General features: G+C 49.0%; 1 long non-coding RNA gene across 1 annotated transcript in view; it reads right to left on the bottom strand.

The window, feature by feature from the left end:
- Positions 1-2,750: 2,750 nt before the first annotated feature.
- Positions 2,751-6,994, bottom strand: part of LOC134485696 (uncharacterized) — a 7,480-nt gene continuing 3,236 nt past the window's right edge. The window contains exons 2-4 of the long non-coding RNA XR_015672736.1: positions 5,248-5,445; positions 4,567-4,632; positions 2,751-4,015 (exon numbers count right to left, since the gene is read on the bottom strand). This is a non-coding gene — a long non-coding RNA (uncharacterized LOC134485696). The remainder of the gene's footprint in view (positions 4,016-4,566; positions 4,633-5,247; positions 5,446-6,994) is intronic.

The raw sequence follows: 6,994 nt of genomic DNA, 5'->3' as shown, positions 1-6,994 counted from the left end.
CCGGAGAGATGGTCAGAGGCCAATGGCCGGAGAGATGGTCAGAGGCCAATGGCCGGAGAGATGGTCAACGGCCAATGGCCGGAGAGATGGTCAGAGGCCAATGGGCGGAGAGATGGTCAGAGGCCAATGGCCGGAGAGATGGTCAGAGGCCAATGGCCGGAGAGATGGTCAGAGGCCAATGGCCGGAGAGATGGTCAGAGGCCAATGGCCGGAGAGATGGTCAGAGGCCAATGGCCGGAGAGATGGTCAGAGGCCAATGGCCGGAGAGATGGTCAGCGGCCAATGGCCGGAGAGATGGTCAGAGGCCAATGGCCGGAGAGATGGTCAGAGGCCAATGGCTGGAGAGATGGTCAGTAGTTAATGGCTGGAGAGGTGGTCAGTGGTCAACAGCTGCAGAGATGGTCAGAGGCCAGTGGCTGGAGAGATGGTCATCGGCCAATGGCTGGAGAGATGGTCAGCAGCCAATGGCTGGAGAGATGGTCAGTGGCCAATGGCTGGAGAGATGGTCAGAGGCCAATGGCTGGAGAGATGGTCAGTAGTTAATGGCTGGAGAGATGATCAGCGGCCAATGGCCAGAGAGATGGTCAGAGGCCAATGGCCGGAGAGATGGTCAGCGGCCAATGGCTGGAGAGATGGTCAGAGGCCAATGGCCGGAGAGATGGTCAGCGGCCAATGGCCGGAGAGATGGTCAGAGGCCAATGGCCGGAGAGATGGTCAACGGCCAATGGCTGGAGAGATGGTCAGCAGTTAATGGCCGGAGAGATGGTCAGAGGCCAATGGCCGGAGAGATGGTCAGAGGCCAATGGCCGGAGAGATGGTCAGAGGCCAATGGCCGGAGAGATGGTCAGAGGCCAATGGCCGGAGAGATGGTCAGAGGCCAATGGCCGGAGAGATGGTCAGAGGCCAATGGCCGGAGAGATGGTCAGAGGCCAATGGCCGGAGAGATGGTCAGAGGCCAATGGCCGGAGAGATGGTCAGAGGCCAATGGCCGGAGAGATGGTCAGAGGCCAATGGCTGGAGAGATGGTCAGAGGCCAATGGCTAGAGAGATGGTCAGAGGCCAATGGCTGGAGAGATGGTCAGCAGCCAATGGCTGGAGAGATGGTCAGTAGTTAATGGCTGGAGAGGTGGTCAGTGGTCAACAGCTGCAGAGATGGTCAGAGGCCAATGGCTGGGGAGGTGGTCAGAGGTTAGTGGCACCCATTGCTCCTACAGAAGACCTGGGTTTGGCCTTAGACTTCCACATGGTGGCTCATAACCTTCTGTAACTCCAGTTGGATGGATTTCACAGGACTAGAAGGCATGCGTGCCATCGAATCCTGTGAGTAGCTAGAAAGGCTTTATAGCAGCCAGTCTGCCTTTCCTTCACTTCCTCCAAGAGAAGGAAGGTATCACAGAGACATCTAGGGAAGTTAAAAAGTGCCTGTAGTCCTGGCCACTGGGGAAGCAGAGGCAGGAGGATCTCTGGACTCCAGTACCTCTGACACTACAATAATAGGGCATGGGCAATAAGTTCTACATAGATGCAGTGACCTTCAACAGTAAAAGAAGGCGAGTGGCCAGGTGGACAAATGGCATTTGCTCAAAGGTCAATGCCATCTCTGAAATCCTTAGAAGAGAGTGCCTGGCTAAGATATTGAATAGAGGGAACCAGCTCATTAGGTCTGTGCGTGTATATGCATGTGCATGTGTGCACATGTGTGTGTACATGTGCATGTGTGTGCGTGTGCGTGTGTGCGTGTGTGTGCACGTGTGTGTGTGCATGGGTATGTGTGCGTGTGCATGCGTGTGTGTTTGTGTGTGTTCATGTGTTCCCAGGGATGCTGTATAATCTGACAGCTGCTTGTATACATGCAACAAGAAGAATCCAAGTGTAATTTCATAACAGTTCCTCTCCATAAACTGAAGACGCTTAGCTTTTCATGCTTATGGGAGAAGACACCAGTGTGACTAAACATTGGAGGAATTACACACGCAGGTGCTGAATATCGGTTGCTTAGTGAGTGTCAAAATTATCAAAGTCTAATTGCTCAATACAGCTAAAGCAGGCGTCTGGGGAAAGTCGCACCAATAAAATGTTCTGGTTTGGTTTTGTTGATTTGCTGTTTTGTCTTGAGACAGAGTCGTGCTGTATAGCCCAGGCTTGTCTCACACTTAGAATTCTCAAGGACTGGGGAGATAGTTCAGCCAGTAGTAAGTAGTCTTTGCCATATAACCATGAGGATGCAAGTTGGGTTCCCTGGTGCCTCATTGAAGAGGCCACACCTGCCTGGCCCTTTCTGCCTCAAGAGGACACTTAAGAGACAGCAATCTGAAGTCAGGACAGGGGCTCTCATCAGAAGTCAGCTGCACTGACCGCCTGATCTTGGAATTACAGCTCACAGCACGGAAGGAAGTACATGATTTCCACCATGATGATGATGAACTGAACCTCTGAAACTGTAAGCCAGCCCCAACTAAACATTTGTCTTTATAAGAGTTGCCTTGGACATGGTGTCCTTTCATAGCAATGGAAGCCCCAACTAAGATAGAAATCGTTACCAGAGACTGTAGTATTGCTGTGATAGGCATGCACACGCACACATACCCATGCACACACACATGTGCACACACACGCACACACGCACACGCACACACATGCACACTCACCACACTCACCACACTCATCAGGATCTCACCCTCAGGACAATCAGCTCCCAGAGGTTCTCCCTCCAACGAGCACAGTGGCATTAGATGTAAACGTCTGAATTAAGGACAGACAGTTTATAAAATGATCTGTGTGGAACGACACCAGAAAGCCAATAAAGAGGGCTAGCAAGTTCTTTGTTTTGTTTTGTTGTTGTGTTGTTTTGTTTTGTTTGTTGCTCTTTTTTTACTCACTAGGGGACCCTGGAGCACCTGGAACTCACTAAGTAGGCCAGACTAGCCTCAAATTCACAGACATCCACCAGCCTTTGACCCCTGAGTGCTACAATCAAAGGTGTGCACCACTGCCGTTGGCCTGACCTTTGGATGTTTAAAGATCTGAGCAAGCAACTCATTTAAGAACATTTTCCCCAATAAAATGTAGCTTCTCCAAAGCAACAACAACAAAAATAGCAAAAACAAATGTAGCTTTTTCAAAAGATCAGCTGTTTGCCTGAGACACGTCGCTACATAGCTCAAGCCACCTTTGAACTGTGTGCTCCTCTTGTGAGCTAGGATAATACACAGGCACCAGAACACACTCGGCTTAGAAGTTAATACCAACAGCTCTACAAATTTGGGGGATTTCTTTAACAGATGTACTTATTTCCCTCTACAAATTAATAAAGTCTATTAATCTGTTCTATAGTGGAAACCACTTCATCAGTTTACAGTGAGAGCCTGTCTTAGAGTTTCCATTGCTGTGAAAAGACATCGTGACTAAGGCAACGTTTTTCTTCACACTCAGATAATTTCTAATGTTGTTGTAGTTGTTGCTGTTGTTGTTGTTGTTACTTTTCATTTTACATTCTGCTCACTGCCTCCCTCCCAGTCACCCCCTCCAACAATCCTTCTCCATCTGCCCTTATCGTCTCCTCTGAACAGGTGGGGACTTCCCTGGTATCCCCCTACCGTGGCACATCAAGACTCTATGAGGCTAGGCCCATCCTCTCCCACTGAGGCCAGACAAAGCAGCCTGGCTTGAACGTATTTCCACATACAGGCAACAGCTTTTGGGATAGCCTCAGCTCCAGTTGTTTGGAACCCACATGGAGACCAAGCTACACATCTGCTACATGTGTGCGGAGAGACCTAGGTCCAGCCGGTGTATGCTCTTTGGTTGGTGGTTCAGTCTCTGAGACCCCCAAGGGTCCAGGTTAGTTGATTTTGTTGGCCTTGTTGTAGAGTCTCTATCCCTTAGGGGCTGCAATTCTTCCTCTTATTAGTCCATAAGAGTCCCCAGCATCCATCCACTGTTTGGATGTGGGTGTCTGCATATGTCTGGATCAGTTGCTGGGTAGAGCTTCTCAGAGGACAGCCATGCTAGGCTCCTGTCTCCAAGCAAAACAGAGCATCATTAATAGTGCCAGGGATTGGTGCTTGCCCATAGGGTGGGTCTCAAGTTGGGCCAGTTATTGGTTGTCTGTTCCCTCAGTCTCTACTCCAACCCCCATCCCTGCATTTCTTGTAGACAGGATAAATGTGGGGTTGAAAGTTTTGTGAGTGGGTTAGTGTCACTATCACTCCACTGGGGGTCCTGCCTGTCCCCAGGAGGCAGCCTCCCCAGGCTCCAAATCCCCAATGCTGTAAGTCACAGCTAATGCCACCCCCATTGGTTCTTAGGCAACTCCCCTATCCCAGGTCTCCATCTCTTCCTGAAGATGACCCCCACTTCCCCACCCCTGTCAGTTGCAGATTTCCATTTTAACCCTCCCACTCCCCTCTCTCTCCAAGTTCCCTCCCTCTGACTCTTTACCCCCTTCTGAGTGAGATTCAAGCATCCTCCCTTGTACTTTCATTCTTGTTTAGCTTCTTTGGGTCTGTGGGATGTACCATGGGATTGTATTTTATGGTTAATATCCACTTATAAGTGAGTACATACCCCACGTGTCTTTTTGGGACTGGGTTGTCTCACTCAGGATGATATTCTCAAAGGCCATCCATTTGCCTGCAAAATTCATGATGTCTTTGTTTTTTCATAGCTGAATAGTATTCCATTTTGTAGGTGTACCACATTTTCTTTATCTAGTCTTCAGTTGATGAACATCTAGGTCGTTTCTAGTTTCTGACTCTTATGAATAAAGCAGCTAAGAACACAGTTGAGCAAATGCCTTTGTGGGATGGTGGAGCATTGTACTGGCTGGTTTTGTGTATCAACTTGACACAAGCTGGAGTTATCACAGAGAAAGGAGCCTCAGTTGAGGAAATGCCTCCATGAGATGCATCTGTAAGGCACTTTCTCAACTAGTGATCAAGGTGGGAGGACCCAGCTCATTGTGGGTGGAGCCATCCCTGGGCTGGTGGTCTTGGGTTCTATAAGAAAGCAAGCTGAGCAAGCCAGGGGAAGCAAGCCAGTAAGCAGCACCCCTCCATGGCCTCTGCATCAGCTCCTGCTTCCTGACCTGCTTGAGTTCCAATCCTGACTTCCTTTGGTGATGAACAGCAATGTGGAAGTGTAAGCTGAATAAACCCTTTCCTCCCCAACTTGTAACACAAGCATCTTTTGGGTATAGTCCCAGGAACAATTTATAAAGGCAAATATTTAGTTAGGGGGTTGGCTTACAGTTTCAGAGTTTCAGTCCATTATCATCACGGCAGGAAACATGGCATCATGCAGGCAGACATGGTGGTCAAGAGACTGGAGAGACAGCTCAGCAGTAAAGAGAACTGGTTACTTTTCCAGAGGACCCAGGTTCAATTCCCAGCACTTACATGGCAGCTTACAACCGTCTGTGACTCCAGTTTCAGGGGATCTGACATCCTCACACCAACGGAAAGAAAATAAAAGTTAAATAAATTGGGGGGGGGGGGCGGCTGGAGAGATGTCTCAGCAGAGCACTGACTTGCTCATGCAAAGGCCCTAAGTTCAATTCCCAGCAAGCACATGGTGGCTTACTTCTTCTGGTAATTTTGAAGACAGCTAATGTGTACTCATATACATAAAATAAATACTTCTGAGAGAGAGACAGAGAAAGAGAGAGAGAGAGAGAGAGAGAGAGAGAGAGAGAGAGAGAGTGTGTGTCAAACTAGGCATGTAGGTAGTGCATGCCTACAATCCAAACAGGTGGGAGACAGAGGCTGCCTGCCAATCAGTGGCTCAAAGCCAGTCTTGGCTGCACTATTACCAAACAAAACGAAACAAAGGAGCAAGCACCAACGTGTGCTTTCCTGGTGATCACACTCATAAGCCCAACTAAAAAGGAGTGTATATTCCTCACACCTAAGCAGAGCAATGGGGGTAAAACTCAGGATCTTGTGCTGGGTAAAAGGGAAAGAGGAGGAGGAGGAGGAGGAGGAGGAGGAGGAGGAGGAGGAGGAGGAGGAGGAGGAAGAGGAGGAGGAGGAGGGAAATTCACTAAGTATCAGTTCCAGGGATAGAGCCAACGGCTAGATCTAGCACTCACAGTACAGTCAACAGTTTCAAGTGTGACTTTTGCCCTACAAAGGGCAACACTGTGGAATGTGAGCCTAAGTTTTCACTGGCAAAGCTGACTGGAAAAAAGAACCCACAAAGACCTGAGGGAAGTACAGTCAGCTCTCTTTCCTGTCCTCTCTTTTCTTTCTTTCCTTTAAGCACTTCTGGGAAATGAACAGAATTGTCTCCATTCACCTTAGGCAAGCACCAGAGTTCCCAGTGTGTCTTGCAATTTTTACTTCTGACCCACAGGTCTTGTCAAGTGGCACAGACTTGCCCTAAACTTGCTTTGTTGTCCAGGCCTTGAACTTTCCACCTCCTACCTCCTCCCCTTGAGTAGCTGAACCCTCCACGCCTCTGGGTGCTAGGATTAGAGGCGTGAATCAGCAGGCCATCTTGGATGCTCAGAGTCTTAACTGTCCTACCTCTGTGGGGGAATCTTCTCCTTGTGAGTTTCTCCAGACATAAAATTTGCGTTTAGCTGAGCATAAAGATTACTCTTGCTGGGGACATAGGTCTGTGGCTACTCCTGACAAGCCAAAGGGAAACTAAGTTGTTGTCAAAGGAAGAATTTTCTGTCACCACTTTTATCAAATAACCAACTGTTGGGGTTGGTTCCAATGTTTTGAATTAATCAGGATCTGCATGTCCCAATGCTGACGTCCTTGTCCCCAATTGTTTGTTTGTTGTGGGTACAGCAAACTTTATTGATGGTATTCAAGGGAGTAGAGAGGGCTCCCTAGGCCCCTCCTGTTATCATGGGGGTCTAGGATGGAAATTGTGAGGGAGACGCTCAGTCTTGGGGGCCGAATTGGGAGGCAACTGAGGGCCTCTCTCTTGCTCTCAGTGTCCTTGCTGGGGTGGGTGGTCCCGATCAATGAAGAGCCAACAGCCA

This window comes from Rattus norvegicus, chromosome 2 (genome assembly GCF_021556685.1).
Source record: "Rattus norvegicus strain SHRSP/BbbUtx chromosome 2, alternate assembly SHRSP_T2T, whole genome shotgun sequence".
Classification (NCBI taxonomy): Eukaryota; Metazoa; Chordata; class Mammalia; order Rodentia; family Muridae; genus Rattus; species Rattus norvegicus.
This window is presented reverse-complemented; position numbering and strand designations above follow the sequence as displayed.